At 28.0% G+C, this 21,115-nt stretch overlaps 1 protein-coding gene across 3 annotated transcripts in view; it reads right to left on the reverse strand.

The window, feature by feature from the left end:
* LOC123271212 overlaps positions 1–21,115 on the reverse strand; it is a 152,985-nt gene that overhangs the window by 59,667 nt on the left and 72,203 nt on the right. The window lies entirely within an intron of this gene.

Consider the following 21,115-nt stretch of genomic DNA (forward strand, 5'->3'; position numbering starts at 1 on the left):
GCAATCTTGCAGTCACTATGTGACTGCCATGACTTGTAAACTATATATAAATAAAATTGTGCTTGATTAAATAATGATTTTTGTTAAAATGCACTGTACTTTCTTACATATTGACGTTTTTAAAGATATATAAGCTCATCCCGATGTTGAACTCATCAAGAGCTTTTATTTGAATACTCACATGCATTTTTGATATATTTTTTATATATACATATATATAATATATATAAATATATGAAAAAATGATGTGGGTACTTAAATAAATGGTCTTGATGAGTGTAATGTTGGGGTGAGCTTATATCGTTGAAAATATCATCAGTGGACAGAATACAACGTCATTGCTTTATTATTCACATTTTTAAAGATATAAGCTCATCCTGATGTTTCACTTATCAAGAGCTTTCATTTGAGTATCCACATGCATTTTTCATATATTTTTCATATATTTATATATATATATATATATATATTATATATATATATATATATATATATATATATAAATATATGAAAAAATGATATAGGTACTTAAATGAAAGGTCTCAATGAGTGTAACATCGGGATGAGCTTATATCTTTGAAAATGTCAATATTTCACAAAATATTTGTTAAATTACACTGTACTTTTCATAACTATTGATCTTTTTAAAGATATAAGCTCATCCTGATGTTACACTCATTGAGACCTTTTCATTTAAGTACCTATATCATTTTTTCATATTTATATATATATATATATATATATATATATATATATATATATATATATATATATATATATATATATATTAGATATAGCAAAATGTAACTTCCGTGTAGAACCTTTTAAAATTGGAATTTTGAGTTCCACTTTTAACAGGGGCTGCGTTTGGGCATTTCCTGAGATATTTTGGTGTGAGACGATGTATTTGATTTTCATAGAATTTTTTAACAAGAGATTTAATTGGGTAATTCCGGCCAAATTTTGAATTTTCACCGGAAATGCCCAAACTAAGCTTCTGTTAAAAAATTCTATGAAAATCAAATACATCGTCTCACACCACAATATCTCAGGAAATGCCCAAACGCAGCCCCTGTTAAAAGCGGAACTCAAAATTCCAATTTTAAAAGGTTCTCCACGGAAGTTACATTTTGGCACACCCTAATATATATATATATATATATATATGGAAAATTGATGTCGGTACTCAAATGAGAGGTCTTGATGAGTGTAACATCAGGATGAGCTTGTATCTTGAAAAATTTCAATAGTTCACAAGATACAACGTCATTTCTTAATCATGTATCTAGAGATAGATCATTCTTGAATTCAGCCTAAATATTTATCATCATAAATTGACTATTAGTGAGAATGATATGAAACCTTGAAAAGGTAGAACTCTTTCTCATGATATCAAATTTACCCTAAAAACCCGTTTTATCATATAAATACACTGGCCACAAAATTTTGCTTTTTCTCTTAATATAGATTATTATATTATTATAATATAGATTATTATGATTGTTTAATTTTTTAAATTACTATTATTATTATCTGAAAAAATTATAATAATAAAGTTTCACTCAACCGAATTATTTTCCCTAGAACATAAGTGCTCTAGCCACGTAATTCAGATCTTGAAGAGATTTTTTGTCAAGTATACAATAGAATAGAGTCGAGTAGTGAAAAAGCGTATGGTTATTCGAAAAGCAATGGTTTTTAAAATTTGAATGGTAGAAGTAATAGTAATAGTATCTGAATGGGAATCTCATTCGGCGGATTGGTATAATAAAAGAATAGAAGTACTTTCCTACGCAAGTAGAAACAGTATCGACGTAGTCAGACACAATATAAAAGCAATTCACAATGGGTACGACGACAAGTTCTTGTGTAAGTCGTTATCGTCGGGAACGTAAGAACCGAAAGGACGAAATCGTCCACTTTATACTAAAAATGGTTATGGACTAGACCGGGAGTAAACAGAACGTCAAACCAACATTTATTCAGCTTTTTTAAGCTTTCAGGCACATTCTATCCCCTATCCACTATCCGCTATTCGCTCTACCCATCAGCTCAGACTAAGGCACCAGCGTAAGTAGTAATAGAAGTAGTAATCTAGTAATGTCCGTGAGTACTCTAAAAATCTACTTGTACAGATCAAATCCATTTTAATACTCATTCAAACAATATACCATGGAATTGTTTTTATTCAAAAAATATATTGCTCTCTTACGATCAGCTATTTCCTGATTTATTGTCTATTTTATTATTTTTTTTTTTTTTTTAATAATGTTAAGAGTTGCATATAAATAGAAATTTTCTTTGAAAATTACTGCGAAAATGACAGAAATTGTAAGACATTATTCCGCATTTCCTCTAATTACAATTTCTTAAGTAATTGTTCACAAATACAATGTAAAAAAAGGCCATTCGGCAGCCGAAATGAAAGTATATTTCTGAAATAAAAATAATATTTGTTTTTTATAGAATAATATTAATAATGATATGTAACATAATTCATAATTAATAATAACATAATTCAATAATTAAAAAAAAAATCAATAGTTAATTTAAAACTATTTAGAACTAATTTTGTTCGGTTTTAGTACTAGTTTGGTTTTAGTACTACAATATTGTGAATTCAGTAAGTAGAATTCTAATATCAACTTACTGAAAATTTTTCAATTTAATATTAAATTACAACCATCAAACCAAACAAAACGACTGAACGAGTAAAATTTCATTGGAAAGGACCCAGAATAGATATTTTTTGGTCTAGAAATACATTTAGTCATGTAAATTGAAGCTAATTTTTTGAGCTTTTAGATGCATTTTACAGAATTCAATAATGTAAAATTTTTTCAAATATGGTTTTTTCTGAACAACTTTCAAACGGCTTAATCGATTAATTCCAAAAACTAATCAGCTTTCAACATCGAAAAACGACGTCGATCGCCACCAAGCCGGTCAAAATCGGTTGATTCGTTCGTGAGTTATCGTTGACGAAAGAAATCGAAAAAAAGTTTTTTTTCGAATTACACCGAAATTTCTGGTCTGATCAATTTGTGTTTGAAAATATATCATAGAATTTGAAAAATTGCGTCAAATGCCGCCAACCGCGTGAAAATCAATTCATTTATTCAAAAGTTATTGTGGTTTGAAAATTCAAAAAATAGTGTTTTATTAAACTTCTATCAGACTTTTGAGCTCGGAGAGCTCAAAACTACGCGAAAATTATACTTTTGAGCTTGAAGAGCTCAAAAACGTAATAAGTGCAATTTGGAGCGCTTAATTACAAAAGTAGCGGGAAGTTGCAGGGATGGCCTTCAGGGTCAACCGTTTTCGTGATTTTTTTATGTCAAAAGCTGATTAGCTTTTAAAAAAGTTTGTAAAAAAAAACTTGTTTCCAAATATTTCGTCGAGGATATCTCTCGAACCAATTAACCGATTTTTACGTTCTTGGCGGCGATCGACGCGATTTTTTGAGCTATCAAAATTATTTTCGATTATTGAAAACGATCCGAAAAGAAATGTCGGAGTTATGTGAAAAAAAAAAACACTTTTTTCGGTTTTCTTACGTTCACGATATCTCTCGAACGAATTAACCGATTTTGACCGGATTAGCGGCGATCGATGTGGTTTTTCAAGATTAAGGGCAGATTAGTTTTTGGAGTCAATCGATAAAGCCGTTTAAAAGTTATTCCAAAAAAACCACTTTTAAAAAAAATTTTTCCTAGTTTTTTTGAGATTTTTCAAAATTTCTCATAATCTATCTATGGTTGATCCAGAAAGCCATCCGTGCAACTTCCCGCTAATTCCATAGGCACTTATGCTGTTTTTGAGGTTATTTTAATTAATAACAATATATAAACAGTTGTGTCAAAAAATACTTACTTATGCATTGTTTCATCTGTTGGATGTTATGTAAACTATAAAACTAATAACACTTGCTCATTATGAGTATAAATAAATACACACTTATTGGATTGTGGTTGTTAATTAACAAAATTTTTGCTCACACAATAATAAAGAGCGAGTATTCTTGGTAACTTGTACACACAGCACAGCGCATATAGTTTGCGTTGATTCATCTTGGCACAAAATACTTACATACATACGTATAAATATATAAATATATCCCTTTCACTTTGTCGTGGTAGTATCATGTGTTGAGTAAAACAGACTATACATACCGGTCAGTATCCGTGTCGCTCCCCTCCCATCCCCTTCAGTTATAACGGAGTTCAACGGGGTCTTTATTATCCGAAGAAGGTCTCTGTCCCGTGACAGTTAGTTGTCGACAAACCTCAAAGCGCTATGGTTCGAGGTACTCGTGCCAGTAGCTATAAGTTACCCAGTTAGCGTGCTAACGGATTGACTATCAACTAAGTTGATGTTCATTGGTTTACAGTCAACGCTCTCTGTATTTGACTCGCCCGTACAGGACCATCCTCTGTATTTGACTCGTCCTTGTCCATAAGAGCTGTGTAAAATCGTCAAATACAGAGGAAGAATGTGGTCAAATACAGAGAGCGGCCAAATACAGAGAGGTCCAATACAGAGAGCGTTGACTGTACGTCAACATCGCGTCAACCTCTGCATTTGTAACAGTTTCCCAGAACTTGACTCTAACTTACGCATCAAGTTAGTGTAAATCTACTGCCGGAATTTTCTGAAAGGTTCGCTCAAAGTTAACTCAAAGTTTCAGAAAATTGATGTTAACTTCACGTCAACAGTTATAAGTACAACTGTTACTGTTGCTCTACTGTTAGCGTAAACTTTACGTCAAATTCCGGCTGTAAGTTTACGTAAACTACGTTTCGTTTGTGCTAACTAGATTAGTAGTAAGTAAGTCCCCAAGATGGAGGCGCCGGTGCAGAGATAGTGGGGAAGGCAGAGTGAAGAAAGTAATAGGGGAGAAGGGGGTCAATTGAACCAAAAAAGGTTTAGTAATTTTTTACTATTCGAATTAAAACTAAATAATAATTTTTTTTTTCTTGGAATGGTAGTTTATTAAGTTTACTATTATTATCAATACATAAATTAGTCAATAAACAACGTGAATTTTTAAAAATTATTTATTTAACCAAACGCATCGAATGGTTCAATTGACCCACCCTCGCTTGGGATCAATTGAACCAATAATATTTAAAACTCAAACCCGAACTTTTAATGAATAATTTATTAATTATCACTTGCTAATATTACTGTTGTCACATTTTTAATGCACAGATATTATATTAAATAAATTAAAAATCAATTTAAATATAATTTTCATTATAAATTTAGTTCATCAAATTGTTAGGTTATTTCTCTGAGTATTTTTCATATAGAGTCAAGATGCGCACGCATGTCCCATGCTTCTCCGTATGGTTCGATTGACCCCATATAATTTTAAAACAATTAATAGCAAATAATAAATAAATAAACTATTATATCACTATAAACAAAGTTGAAGATTATAAAGTATAAGTATATACAACTATTACAATTCAAACTTTATTAACTAATTCAAAAATTGAAATATTATTAAACAATTTGTCACCAGCCGAAACAAAAGTTTACATGCCTAAAAATAAGAAAATCTCAATTTTTCAAAATTTATTAATCACAATAATTTCAAATTTTGATCATATCCGAGTTTAACATATTAGAATCTAATTTTAAGAGCATGAAGCGTTTTTTCAATTTTTTCGATTTTCTAAGTCGAATGGTTCAATTGACCCCCTTCTCCCCTACACCAACAAATTTATGAAAATCATTGTGACTGAGCAGCTTGGCTGGACAACACGCAAAAAGAAAATCTAACTTAGTTAATTATTTTCTTCCCTCTAGGCGAAAAGTAGAAACTTTGGTCCTCGGTTTCGCCTCGGCCAACAATTACATGTGATTTAAGACATTTTCATTTGCTTTGAAACAAGTTTCAGAGATGGCCTGCAGGATCAACTGTTTTTTTTTTCAGATCTTTTGTTTAATATTTAAATCGATTTGTAAGTGAATTTAAAATTTATGAGGAGTATATAGCATACATTTAAAAAACCAATTAGAGAATGTGTATTATTTTTTTTATTTTTATTCTATTGAATGATGTGAAGCAAAAAATGAATATTAAATTTTTTGTTTGGAAAAGTAGCGTAGTCGTAATTTACATGGAGTATTCAGGTAAATTTACATACTATGTAAGCGGCACAAAAGCGTAATATATTTCTATGAATATAAAGATAAAAAATAATTAAAATAAATAATATAACAATAATAACAATAATAATAATAGAGAGTATTGCGAATTGTCTGTTAAAGCACAGAGTTATATTATATTTACATATAATTTGGTTGAAATTTAAAGTTGCATATCATTATTCTGGTTCTATTGAAACAGTTATTTATTTCTTTCTGTACAGTTATTTGAAGATGCATCCTTTCTATTAAATAATACAATAATAATAATAATATTTTTTTTTTAATCAATATTTACTGAGTTATGATCATTTTTATAATGACTAGATAATAATTTTTGATTTTCTACTAAATGACCACTACTTAAGTTACTATATCTCCTAAAATATTGAAAATAGCCCTATAGTACACTGATAGAAGGATTTATTAACCACACAGAGAAAAAAATTTTGCTATAGGAACTCTATAGTAGTTAGTTAGTTGTAAAAAGTTCCAGTAGGTTAACGTATTCTTATAGTAACAATACCGTTTGGCTCCTGCAACTCTACATCGTTGAGCTCTGAGAGCTAAACGTTATTTACCTCTCACAATTCTACAGGATCGTTCTGAGACTATAACAAATTTTTGGAAGTCTGCTTAATAATTTTTTTTTACGATTTAGCATTGATAATTTAATAAATACATGCAGCAGAATGAATTTATATTGCCAACAATAATTGTATATGACAAATAAGAATAGTATTATAATAGAAATAAAATAATAATAGAACTTATATTACAAATAAAAATTATTTGAAAAATAAAAATATGGTCGTCACAAAATTATCTTATTTTCTTAATTATATTAATAAATATTGAACATAAAATCATTACCGTATATGCACGAGAAAAGATAAATAAACGAAAACAAATTTTATTTTGTGTTAAATTGGGTCTTTTTAATGTATTCCGATAACTTATCACTTATCACAATATAGTCAACTAATAAATTAAATTAACAGTCACTGCAAATGAACCTTGAAAAACCATAAATACAAAACTGTTCTAACCCTGTTGAAAATCTCCAATAAGATCCCATCAAAAGCGACAAAAGCCACTTAGAAACCAATAAAATTTATGGGTTTCTAAGTGGCTTTTGTCGCTTTTGATGGGATCCTATTGGAAATTTTAAACAGGGAACGAAATTCAATTTGACAAAAAAAAAACCTATTTCCTTAAATAAATAAATTGGGAACTTAATTGTCCTCATATATTTTTAATAATATAGATTAGTAACAAAATAATTATGTTTGGCATTTTAGAAGGTTATGAAATATGTCAGCGCACTCTACTACTGCGCAACGTAGAGCGCTCTCAACTATACCGTTTGGCTCTTAGAACAATCCCGTAGAGCTCTGAGAGCTCAACAACATTGAGTTATCAGAACTAAATAACATTTTGTTACTGTAACTCTACAACGAACAGTAAACTATGTATAGTTGTGGTAACTCTGCAGTTACGTTACCAGAACGAAATTTTTTTTTCCGTGTACTAATAATTTAATTTATTTAAAGACAATTATTTAATTTATTAAATTTTAATAAATATTTTTTACTATTCAATAAATATTTATTTGGGAGGAAAGTACATTTATTAATAGTTAATAAGTGTTCATTAATAGTTAACAAATATTTATTAACAGTGAATAAATATTTTGTTGAGTAAATTTATTTCGCTTGCACTGTCATATGATATGAAGATTGCTTATAAACAAAAATCATCTTTATAAATTATTTGCATTAATTATATTACATTATAATAACGTTTATTGTACAGTACAAAATTCTATCACAGCTCATAATTATCTTTTACACTTTTAAATATTAAAATCGTTAATTTATTTAGTGAATTTAATTATTATCATGTATTTCAGCTATAGGGTTATAAAAAGTGTCAAAAGAAAATTGCTATTTTTGCTTTTTATTTTAAATAAATATTTGTTAACAGTTAACAAATATTCATTAACCATTAATAAATATTTATTAACAGTTAATAAATTGTACTTGATAAATTACTTATTAACTGTTAATAAATATTTGTTAACTGTTTACAAATATTTATTAACATTTAATCAATCGTATTTAATAAATAATTTATTAACTGTTAATAAATATTTATTAAATCCTATAATGTTAAAAAATTATTTATTAACAGTTAATAAAGCTTATTAAATATAAACAAATCTTTCCATCAGTGTATATAAAACTTATATTAAAAATATTATCAAAACTTATATAAAAATCAGGAGATTTTTCTTTTTTTTTTTTTTAAATAACAATAATAATAATGATGATTATAATAATCATAATTATTCAGAATTATTTTTATAAGATGTTAAAATATATATATTAAATATTGAATATTTATTAAAATTTTAATTAAACAAAAAGATGAAGAGAACATAAAATGTAAGAATAAACTGCGCAGCTCGTTTTAATGTAAGCAATATTCAAAATTTATGAACTCTAGAGAATAAAAAGTAAAAAAAAAGTATAAACTAACATAAAAATAAATTTAAATTGTAAATTGACAATAAACAACCGCAGAGACATCAACAAAGCTCAGAGAGGAGGAAGTGAGGTTTCGTGGTTACGATGGACGATTAGGCGCAGAGAATGTCACTGGCAAGGGTTAGGAACTGCCGGTGAAGGTGGTTACTATTTCTCGGGCTCGAGACAAAGTGAGAGCAATTGAGAAGTAGAGAGTGCGAGGGAGAAAGTCAGCCGGCGGCGGGTGGAGGCTGACTGAGAGAAATAGGATGAAATAAAGCGAAAGCATCGAATGTGCCTCGTAGAGGCTAGACCTGTAGACTGTAGAGTGTAGAATACAGACAGTACGGGTTGCTTTAGACTGAGACTGACATTAAACCGTGATAGAGACAATGTCCATGGGAAATCTAATAATTACGGCCCTTTGTATGTTGTGGCTAGATAATATAATCAATTGCTTTCTAACAAAACGGGAAGCTTCATTGAGATGTTCCAAATAATTAAGTTACCATCAACAATGTAATTTTAATTCAATCGATTTTTTGTTTTGATTAATTTGATCATTTTTTTGTTCCAATTATTTATTATTATTATTTAAAAAGAAAATTTTTGAGTTAAATATCAAGCCATTATCGAGTTACTATAAAAATGGCTACAAGTCCTGAGATATTAATTTGATCAACAAATTATAAGAGACCAAAATTGTAGCTTAGAAAATTTCTTACAAATAATGTTTTCATTCTATATTTTTAATATTTCAGGAAATATAGTACCTCAAGTAGTGCTCACATGGTAAAAAAATAAAAGATCACTAGCAACCTTGCAGTCACTACGTGACTGCCGTAACTTGTGAACTATAAGTAAATAAAATTTGGGTTAATTAAATAATGCCTTTTGTTAAATTGCATTGTACTTTCTTAAATATTGACATTTTTAAAGATATAAGCTCATTCCGATGTTATACTCATCAAAAGCTTTCATTTGAGTACCCACATGCATTTTTGATATATTTTTCATATATACATATATATATATAATATATATTTTAAAGATATAAGCTCATCCCGATGTTACACTCATCAAGAGCTTTCATTTGAGTAGCCACATGCATTTTTGACATATTTTTCATATATGCATATATATAATATATATAAATATATGAAAAATTGATGTGGGTACTCAAATGAAAGGTCTCGATGAGTGTAACTCCAGAATGAGCTTATATCGTTAAAAATATCATCAATAGACAAAATACAACCTCATTACTTTATTATTCACATTTTTTAAGATATAAGCTCATCCCGATGTTACACTCATCAAAAGCTTTCATTTGAGTACCCATATGCATTTTGATATATTTTTCATATATACATATATATAATATATATAAATATATGAAAAATTGATGTAGGTATTCAAATGAAAGGTCTCGATGAAAGTAACATCGGGATGAGCTTATATCTTTAAAAATTTCAATAGTTCACAAGAAACAAGGTCACTTCTCAATTATGTCTCTAGAAATAGAGCATTTTTGAATGCAGCCTAAATACTTATCATCCTAAATTGACTATCGGTGAGAGTAATATGAAACCTTGAAAAGGCACAAATTCAAGTCAAGACCTTTGCAATTACACTAAATTTCACTTAAAAAACTGATTTTATCATATGACTATCCTGAACACAAAATTTTTTTTATTCTCTTAATAATATAGATTATCTAATTACTATAAAAATAATCGAAGCTCTTGAAATATTGAATTTTGGTAAAAATTTTAAGAATCTAAAGTTGTAGCTTAAACAATTCCCTACAAAAATTGTTTCTATGCTCCGGAGATATCTCCAGTATTTTAAGAAAAACAGGGTCTTAAATATTGCTCATTATCTAGTTATTATAAAAATAGCTTCTTTAACTTCTAAAATATTTATTTCACAAAAAAACATTATTTTTATTATCATTAATAATAAAAAAAAAATTCCCAAAAATGCTAAATATCCCTTTTTTTTTATCAAATAAATCTAAATTTTTACAATCTAATAATAAAAACCCAAAGAATTTAATTCAAGAAAATATCATTGGCCATAAATGCTTCATAATCCTCGTTCGCGGTTTTCATATATCTTTCTCGACGGCTGTCAATAATATCGACTGGAGCAATTATCGAGGATGAAAAAAAAAGAGTAAAAAATAAAAAACAAAACAAAGCATAAAAGTTATGAGTCTCGATATTTTTCCCAGATGAATTTCAAACTATGAATTACTCTCGACGTCAACCTCCTCAATGCATAAATTATTTATATCTAATAAAAACTAACGGGATTGTTTTTATTAAAAAAACTCAGTCTCCCGCATGAGTAATTATTTAATTAAGTTTAAACGAGCCTTCATATTCATTTATTTGTTATTTTTATTAAATATTTATTTCTCTCAAAACCAAAGGAACATTTTTATTATTGAAATAGACGTATTAGAGACATGTATCAATAACAATATTAAAGCTGTAGTATATAAACTATAAACTATACTCGGCTCAGCTCGGCGTACCAATTCAATTGAATTTATTTTTCTTTCTACCGACTTTTCTTTTTTTTTTTTTTTTTTTTTTCTATCCTTCTACCTCCATATCCTGTCAATTTTCCTAACGTCAGCGAATGGAGTTTGCGTTCGCTGCTAAAGGCATACAATTAGTTCTATTCAATTCCATTCCATTCTTCTGTCAATCTTTGATTACACATCACTGTTTAATTAAATATCTTTATTCTACTGTCAAACTTTTTTATACGCTTGACGTACTTTCGATTCATTTATGACATAAACTTCAATATAAATATATCTATTTAACTTTAATTAATATAATGGATAATGAACAAACGGTATTATATTATTCAGTTAATTAAATAAAAAAAATTTTTTTTTAACTTTCAAATTTTAAATAAATTTATTATTGAAGAATTGAAAATAAAAAAAATAGTTAGCAATCTTCGAGGCTTCATTTTTCTCAAGTGAAATAAAATGTAAAAAAAAATTGTTCGAGGCTCGAGAAAGAATCTTATAAAAATATTTAAAGGAGTCGGAAGAATAAAAAAATGAAACGAGGATCCAACTCGTTGATTTAAATTTTTCTTATTCTTTTTCCTTTCGTGAATAATGCAAGGCCGAGACTAGACTGTAAGACAAGCACTGGCACAAGCGCTACAGTAATTACCGTCGTTTCATATTGAAAAAGAAAATCGCGGTCATAATTCCTCCATTAGCATACTGCAAAACAGACTGAAAGTTTATTTTAGCTTTTATAAGGAAAAAAAATTATTAAATATTAAATTGGTGCAAATTCTCGGATTTTTTGGTGGTTAAGATATTTTACTTTTTTTATATTTTAGTAATCTATATTATTAAAAGAATAAGCAAAATTTTGTGGTGAGTGTATTCATATGATAAATTGGGTTTTTATGGTTAAATTTGGTATCGTTGGAAAGGTCTTGACGTGAGTTTGTGCCTTTTCAATGTTTTATATCATTCTCACCAATAGTCAATTTAATATGATAACTATTTAGGCTGCATTCGAAAATGCTCTATCTGTAGATACATAATTAAAAAATGACCTTGTATTTTGTGAAATATTGACATTTTTAAAGATATAAGCTCATCCCGGTTACACTCATCGATACCTTTCATTTGAGTACCCACATCAATTTTTCATATATTTATATATATTATATATATGTCCATATGAAAAATATATCAAAAATTTATGTGGGTACTCAAATGAAAGCTCTTGATAAGTGTAACATTGTGATGAGCTAATACTTTAAAAAATGTGAATAATAAAGCAATGACGTTGTATTTTGTCCACTGATGATATTATTAATGAGACGAGCTTATATCTTTAAAAACGTTAATATTTAAAAAAGTACAGTGCAATTTCTCAAAATTCATTATTTAATAAAGCAAAATTTTATTTATTTATAGTTCACAAGTCACGGCAGTCACATAGTGACTGCAAGGTCGCTAGTATTGAGTTACTTTATTACTAGAGCTAACTAAACATTTTATCATTCATTTTACTTTACTCTAAAAAATGAAAGTATAAAAAATTTTCAATAAATGTAAAATAAAAATAGAATAAACAAAAAAAAAATGATTTTATGAAAAAAAAATCCGTGGAACGTTTTTTAATAAATTTATTTTTACAAATATTTACCAATAAAATATTTACAAAAAAATTTAATTAAACTCTCTTATTTTTACAATAAAATTTAATTTTTAATAACTTAACTTTTGTTATTTAATTAATTTTAAAATATTTTTCTCTTTTAATTTTTCAAACTATAATTTATTATTATACCTATCAATTGTGGCTCACCAATCATTAATTCATATAAATCATTAAAATAATATTTGCCGACCCAATGAACGGTTTACATTACTAAACAGTTCATAATTAGTTACAGCAAGGTATCGCGAAGGGATTAATAATTACGAGGAAATGAAAATTACTGAGACTGTTATCGTAAAATTATTAAGAGGTTTAGTTTGAGGAGACTAACGATGCAATCACAATATCTTATCCTTGTAATATGTACTGTACTGTATACTCTACAGTAGTGAAGAGTAGGATAGGATAGGATAGTGTGATAGGATACTTGAGCATTTGAGGAGTAGATTTATCGGTGAGAATACGAGAAACTTGAGGAGGGCACGATCGGATGTACTGATAACGGTGAAATGACAATACGATAACAGGATTCAACTGCGCCAGTCTAACGACGTCGAATCGTATCGATCGGTAAAAGTTACAAACGACAAACGACGCCTTCAGGACATTTTACGGATTGAGAAACTACGCAAATCACTTCACAAGAATTTTTATCCAAGCTGGTTTTTTAAAGACATACCTTTTTATCGCGAGGAATACCCTCACATTCCGTAATATTATTTCACGATAAATCTCACCTGCCTTTACTTTGCTCCTCTCCCCCTGGCAAGCTCAATCAATAGTCTTCTTCAGTCCACACCGTTTTAAACTTTCAGTCGACTGGGATCAATTCACTGAAATATCTGGGTATGCTAATTCTATTTTTTGTCGTTCTTTGGTTAAATCTGCTGGTAATATGACTAATTCCTTTTTGTACTCTACTGAACAAGAATAGTTAGTTTTTTTTTTTTTTTTTAGATCTATTTTTGTTTCCCGCAGCTTCTGCACTCGGAGTTGCTGTGTAATGTGAGTAAATGGGATAATTTTATATAATGACTAGCAGAACCTGACAAATAAGTGTTGGATATATGAGAAACATTTTTTTATTTTTTAATCCACGCTAAATACTAGCGTTTATTATATTTTTATATCATTTGAAAAATAATTTATTGATTTTTCGACACTAGAAATTAGAATTTTTTTTTGAAGAGTAAATATTGATTTTAATCGGAAAAATATTTAAATACGAAGCTTTTAGACAAAAATAAATTTTTATTTAGCTAAAACGAATTTTATATGCAAAATTACTAATAATTACTTTGAAAAATTTTAATTTGTAAATATTTATTATATTTTTTCAAAAAAATTAAAATCTTGTTGATAAATCCTGACGTGAAAAATTAAAAATAATAAATTATTAACATTATTGTTTTAAATTAAACTAGCAACCTAGCAGTCACGATGTGACTGCCATGACTTGTGAACTATAAATAAATAAAATTTTTCGTTGTTAAATAATGACTTTTGTTAAATTGCACTGTACTTTCTTAAATATTGACGTTTTTATAGATATAAGCTCATCCTGATGCTACACTCATCAAGAGCTTTCATTTGAGTACCCACATGCATTTTTGATATATTTTTCATATATACATATACATATACATATATATATTTATATATATATATATATATATATATATATATATATATATATATATATATATAAATATATATATGTATATGTATATGTATATATGAAAAATATATCAAAAATGCATGTGGGTACTCAAATGAAAGCTCTTGATGAGTGAAACTCCAGGATGAGCTTATATCGTTAAAAATATCATCATTGTACAAAATACAAGGTCATTGCTTTATTATTCACATTTTTAAGATATAAGCTCATCCTGATGTTACACTCATCAAGAGCTTTCATTTGAGTACCAACTTGAATTTTTGATATATTTTTCATATATACATATATATAATATATATAAATATATGAAAAATTGATGTGACTACTCAAATGAAAGGACTTGATGAGTGTAACTCAAGGATGAGCTTATATCATTAAAAATATCATCAGTAGACAAAATACAACTTCATTTCTTAATTATTGACATTTTTTCAAAATATAAGGTCATCCCGATGTTACACTCATCAAGAGCTTTCATTTGAGTAGCCTCATGCATTTTTGATATATTTTTTATATATATATATAATATATATATATATATATATATATATATATATATATATATATATATATATATATATATATATATATATATATAAATATATGAAAAATTGATGTGGGTACTCAAACGAAAGGTTTCAATGAGCGTAACATCAGGATGAGCTTATATCTTTAGAAATGTCAATAGTTCACAAGATACAAGGTCATTTCTTAACTATCTATCTAGAGATAGAACATTTTTGAATGCAGCCTAAATATTCATCATAATAAATTGACTATCGTTGAGAATGATATAAAACCTTGAAGACACAAATTAAAGTCTTCTTTGCAATGCCACTAAATTTCACTTGAAAAAACCTATTTTATCATATAATTGTCCATATAATTATCCTGGAGACAAAATTTTTCTTATTTTCTTAATATAGATAAAATTAGTTAATTTAAAATTACGGAAATTAATTCTTAAGATTTATTAATAAATAAATAATTATAGAAAAGATTTATCAAAAAATTGCTACTTGTGAAAATTAAAAAAAATATCAGTTTTTTTTTAAATATTATAATTAATTTGTTATCAAACTGAGGAAAAAATGACCTCTAATTATAATTATAATTATTTATCCATCAAGAAATGATTAATCCTCTCTATAAAAGACAATAGTTCTGCATAAAATTAATTCAAATCGTTTCTATTCAGTTCTAATTGTTCGGACAAGGTACCAATCACGGACTAACTAAGTAGAGGAAAGAGGGCTGCAGAAGCGCGAGGTCGGAGAGATGCTGGAGGTTATGAAGCTCCAACTAAAGTAGTTTCAGGCGGCTATTAGCGAAGTCCAAGTGAACTAAAAGTCGCGCTTAACTCCCGTCTAAATTAACAAATAACGATTTTAATAACACGTCACTGAATTATAATTATATTTAACACTTATAACATAATTAAAGCTCTAAATTTAAACTCTACACAGCAGCAGCAGCAGGAAGACACAAAAACGTTAAAATAAAAAGTAAGGAAAAAATTGACAGCCGCGTTAAATTTAGCACGTCGTATCCTCACGATCGAGACAAAATTGCTGTTGAAAAATATGAAGAGTGAACGAGTGGACGTGACTTTCCTAAAAAGACACTCTGGCATATTGTGTTCGAAACTCTGGCCCCTCTTGTTCTCACCCTCGTGAAAAAAAATACTCACTAGAAAAAAAACTGCTCACTTGTTCGCTGGTTCCTGGCCCCAGAGGGTTGAAATTTCGGAAAATTTGTCTCGGAAAACTCGAGGGTAGAAGAAGAAGAAGAAGTAGAAGTAGAAGAAGACGATCGATAGTCCGACTAGTATGGAGTGTGGAGTGTAGAGCATTGAGCATTCAGCTACACTCTATATTTCTGCACTAGAGTAAACGGCTCGGAAGACACTGTAACTGCGAAAGACAAACTTTGCTGACTCGGCAGCATTCCCACTCTCCACAGAAATTTATTTATCCCTTTTGCTCTCGTTCTCTTTCTACCAACATAACACGCTCAGCCCGCTGAAATTATTCGATACTCGTCCTGTGCTGTACGCTGTATCCTCGACACTGTGTACTGCAAGCTCTCTTTTTTCGGCGCCCCGGTACATACATTCCGACTGTCACGAATGCAAATCTCTGAATCCCCTTTTTTTGAGCCTTTTATTCAATGTTTTTCGATTGTTTCCGCCTCTATAAGGGGACGTTTAATCGCTTAATGTTGATTTGTGGATATGATAGACATTATGTGTGTTAACTGAATAAATTTGTCGTGATTTGGAGAAAAAATTTTCTTATTTATAATTTGTACATGGAAAAAAGTAAACTGTAATATTCACTCGGATTCCGGTTAATTTTTATAGTTTCAAACAGTAAAGCAGACATCGGGGTGGCAAAAATATAAATGTTACAGAACTTAATGTAGAAAGTATAAAAGCCACAATCTATAATTTAATATCCAAAATAAGTGATTAGTAGCTGTCACTATAGTAAATAACGACTCTTTTATTTTAAAAAATTACAGTTTCAAACAGTAAAAATTGCCATTTCAATATATAGTACATATTATGAAGAGAAGGAGAACTCAGATGAAAGAGAAGGGGGTCTCACTCTGGGAGAATTTAACATTTCAAACAGTAAAAATTATACTTTTAAAATATACATTTTACCGGTCCAAGCAAGTCAATAATTACAGTTTGATTTTTAGTGTTGCGTTTAAAATTTACCATTTTACTTTGTAAATATTGACGTTGCTTGTATTAGAAATTTACTAACTTTATTTTCTACTTTTTACATATCATAAGATCATTTTTTAGGTACGAAATGATAAATATCAAAGTCTAAATTCTTAATTATTATACTCTAACATTTTAGACATTCACATAGCGAATATTACTGTTTGAAATAGGATTTTCTTCCATGTAAAGAGTAAATTGTAACGTTTAAATGGTAAATATTATAAAGTGAATAGAAAAATCACGATTTTACTGTTTGAAATGGTAATTTTTAGAAGTTGATCATTACTTATTATAAATCGACTGTTATTTATTACAGTTTACTTTTTTTCGTTTAATGAAAAATTCTACGTCAAAAAATGTTAGAAGGATTTAGTTCTATTTAATAAAATTTAGTAACAGATACTAAATGATTTAGTAACAAACCTTTCATTCCCAAATATTTAATAATAAGTACTAAATTATTTATTAAAGCCCATTTAGTTCCACCAAATAAATATTTAGTAGTATTTAACAAATGATTTATTGCTACTCAATAAATCGTTTATCGGTATCAAAGAAATTAACTTTTAACTAATTTTAGCGTGTAACCTAACTTTTAAACTTAAAATAAATAAAAATAATTATAATAAATAATTTTAAGTAAAAATATAAGGTATTATAAAAAAAAGAATCTCATTAAATTATATTTTTTTGTTTGAGACATTTATAAAATTTAAAATTTAACAAGTTTTTAACATATCAATAATAGACTAATTGAAAAATGTTAACTAAACCCCACTGAGAAAAGACATAAATAGAAGCAATTTATTGGGAGTATGTGTGTCTTCAAAGGAACGATAAATCTCCCAAAATCGAGCTTAATAAAATAATCTAAGTCAGTGAATAGGTTATGTATCACATAAACATTGGAATTAAAGCATAGCCATCTACCGACAATACTTGCCAAAGAAATATTTAGTACCTGTTACTAAATATTATTTGGTGGAAATAAATATTTATTTCCATGTAATAAGGCTTTGTTCATATAAAGAAATCATTTATTAAACTGTAACAAATAATATTAATGGGTAAAAAATATTCGTTTCTCTCAAATAATTGAATAAAAATTTTGTTACTAAATCAGTTTAGTTTCACTGATAGAAGGATTTATTAACTATTAATAATTTAATTTATTTGAAGACAATTATTTAATTTTAATAAATATTTTTTAACATTCAATAAACATTTATTTGGGAGGAAAGTGCATTTATTATTATAATCAACCATCTGTACATTTGTACAGAAAATATAATTTATTCAAATTTAAATATTATATGAATTTTGAATTTGTAAATGTATAGAAAAGAAATGTTTTTGTCAATTATTAGAACACATATAAAGTTATCATAAATTTTTTATGGGATTTTACATAGTAGTCAGTCTAACTAGATTTTAAAAAAAAAATTGAAATTTTAACGAAAATATATTTTGGGAGCAACTAGTTTTTTTTTTTCAGCATAGAAATAAAAATAATAAATAATAAAGTTTATGGATAGTAAAGGACGATAGAATCGGAATACAACAATAGGAAGAAAGTTATTATCAATTATACTTGCAGGCGGGAGTTATTGAGATAACATTGAATGTAATTGGTCTTACATATAGATTGTATAACCACCTCTCCTCTGTGGTTATCGAAGATAATTGGATGTGGTCAGTGAGAGGAATGTCCGATACGCTTGTAAACGTATACAAGGCACGTGTGACAATCATATTGCTCCCTTGAGTACTCGGTCCATTTGATTGTTCAATTAGTTCTCGTCCATTAGATATATACTGTCAAATTAATATTTGTCTATTTGTAATAGTTGATAGTAATCCTAATCCTAATCGTCAATCATCTTATTTTTTTATTTAAATAAAAATAGAAAATAACAATAATAATGATAATAGTGTTTAACATTTTTACTCTGAATTAAAAATCCAAAAGATAATTCAATCAGTATAAAAGCATTCAAGTTAATTATCGGCTGTCATGGTAATTTCGATTACCCACTGAGCTTAATTAATAGCTGACTTTTCGCATTAACCAAGTTACAAAGTTTTAACATTTGCGAGTAGAGAGTCAAGTGTAATTAAAAATCCAATTGCTCGCGCTAACAAACTTTGTTATTGTCTAAAAAAGTTTTTTATGCGTTTAAATTATCGATTACATACTAATTAATATTTTTCACAGAATTACGAATTTTTATATTCATTTTTTAGTAGTATAAAATTATTTTAAAAGATTTTTTTCTGCCTACAATAAACAATTTTGTGTCATCGCGTCAAAAAAAATTTTTATTAAATATTTAACATTTTTTATGTTAATTTAAAAGAATGAAAACAAAAAAGTACACTGATAGAAAGATTTGTTTATATTTAATAATCTTTATTGACTGTCAAAAAATGATTTCTTAACATCATAAGATTTAATAAAAGACTTAAAAAATTATTAAAAACTTGGCCAAAAAATTTTTGACGATCATTTTCTATCTGAGTAGTTGAGCAAGCCAGATTTGTTTATCATCGTCAGAATTTTTAGATAAATTTTGTTTTGAATATTTAAAATATTTAGGTTGCATATGAAATAGGTTGGTTTATTTTTTTTCTTTTGAGAGGAATTTTCGTAAAGAGAAAAAAAAATGCTCATGAATTTTTGTGACTGACCAAAAAAAAAAAATGACGCCGATTAACGAGCATTTTCTATTGCTCTTGATTTGACCAAAGTTAAAAATGACCGTTATTTTACATCACTAGTCTTAGCTAATTTTTTATTCAACCGAAATATTGTTCATTGTTAATAAAATATTTTCTTGATAAAACTTAATTGTCATTAATTTTTCTAAAAAAATAACAATAATAAATATCAATATTTGATATAATAATCCGACATTATATACCGTCATTAAACGTAGACCCGAATAGATTTAAAGTTTTATTCATAGTTATCGAGGGTTAAAACAGCCAACCGAAATTGCTTTTCCCGTTCATCGACACAAGATAGAGGGGAAAAGCCACTCCGATGCATCGATATATCCAATCGTACGAATAATTGGATCCACTTCTCTCTCAACACATCCATACTCCCTTTCACACCCACACTCACACACACTCGTATACATATACTCATACTTTAGCCCCCTCTCTCAACCAATCCTTCTGCAAGCTCTTCATCCATTGGTCATCGAGCAAGAGACGAAATCTCGGTCAAGCGAGTTTTCAATTTCATTTTCAGTCACTCCTCATTTTTATTTCCTTTACCGTCACAGCATCGCTTCCTTCCAAATTAATGCCCGCGTAAAACGAAAAAATCGGCATTTTCAATTAAATTAATCCTCCAATAAATTTTCCAGGCTCCTTAGCTTTGACTGACGGGCGAACTTGTTATCTTCAAGAGCTTTTTTAATTCCGCCATTTTTTCCGAGAGCACACGAGTGGACATTCTATTAAAATCTGTCATCAGCTCTCAACTTTCAAACTCTATTTTATTAGTTTAACATTTCGAGTTTTTTTTTATTACCTCTAACAAGTTTTACAGTTATTCTTTATTCAATTCGTTTGTTGGAACATAATTTAATTATGAAATTTTGAATTAACGTAGTCAAAGTTTTTCTAATCAGATAAACTGTGAAATAAATTTTATATAGGTGATTCTCTGTAAGGATGTTTTTTGCTGTCCCAGGCATTTTTTTATTAAAAAAATTGGTATTTTGTTACTAAAAAAAATTTATTACGAAAGTAAAAAACCACTTCTATTTGGAGCATTGAAAACTAAAATGAA

This window comes from Cotesia glomerata, linkage group LG9, assembly GCF_020080835.1.
Source record: "Cotesia glomerata isolate CgM1 linkage group LG9, MPM_Cglom_v2.3, whole genome shotgun sequence".
Lineage (NCBI taxonomy): Eukaryota > Metazoa > Arthropoda > Insecta > Hymenoptera > Braconidae > Cotesia > Cotesia glomerata.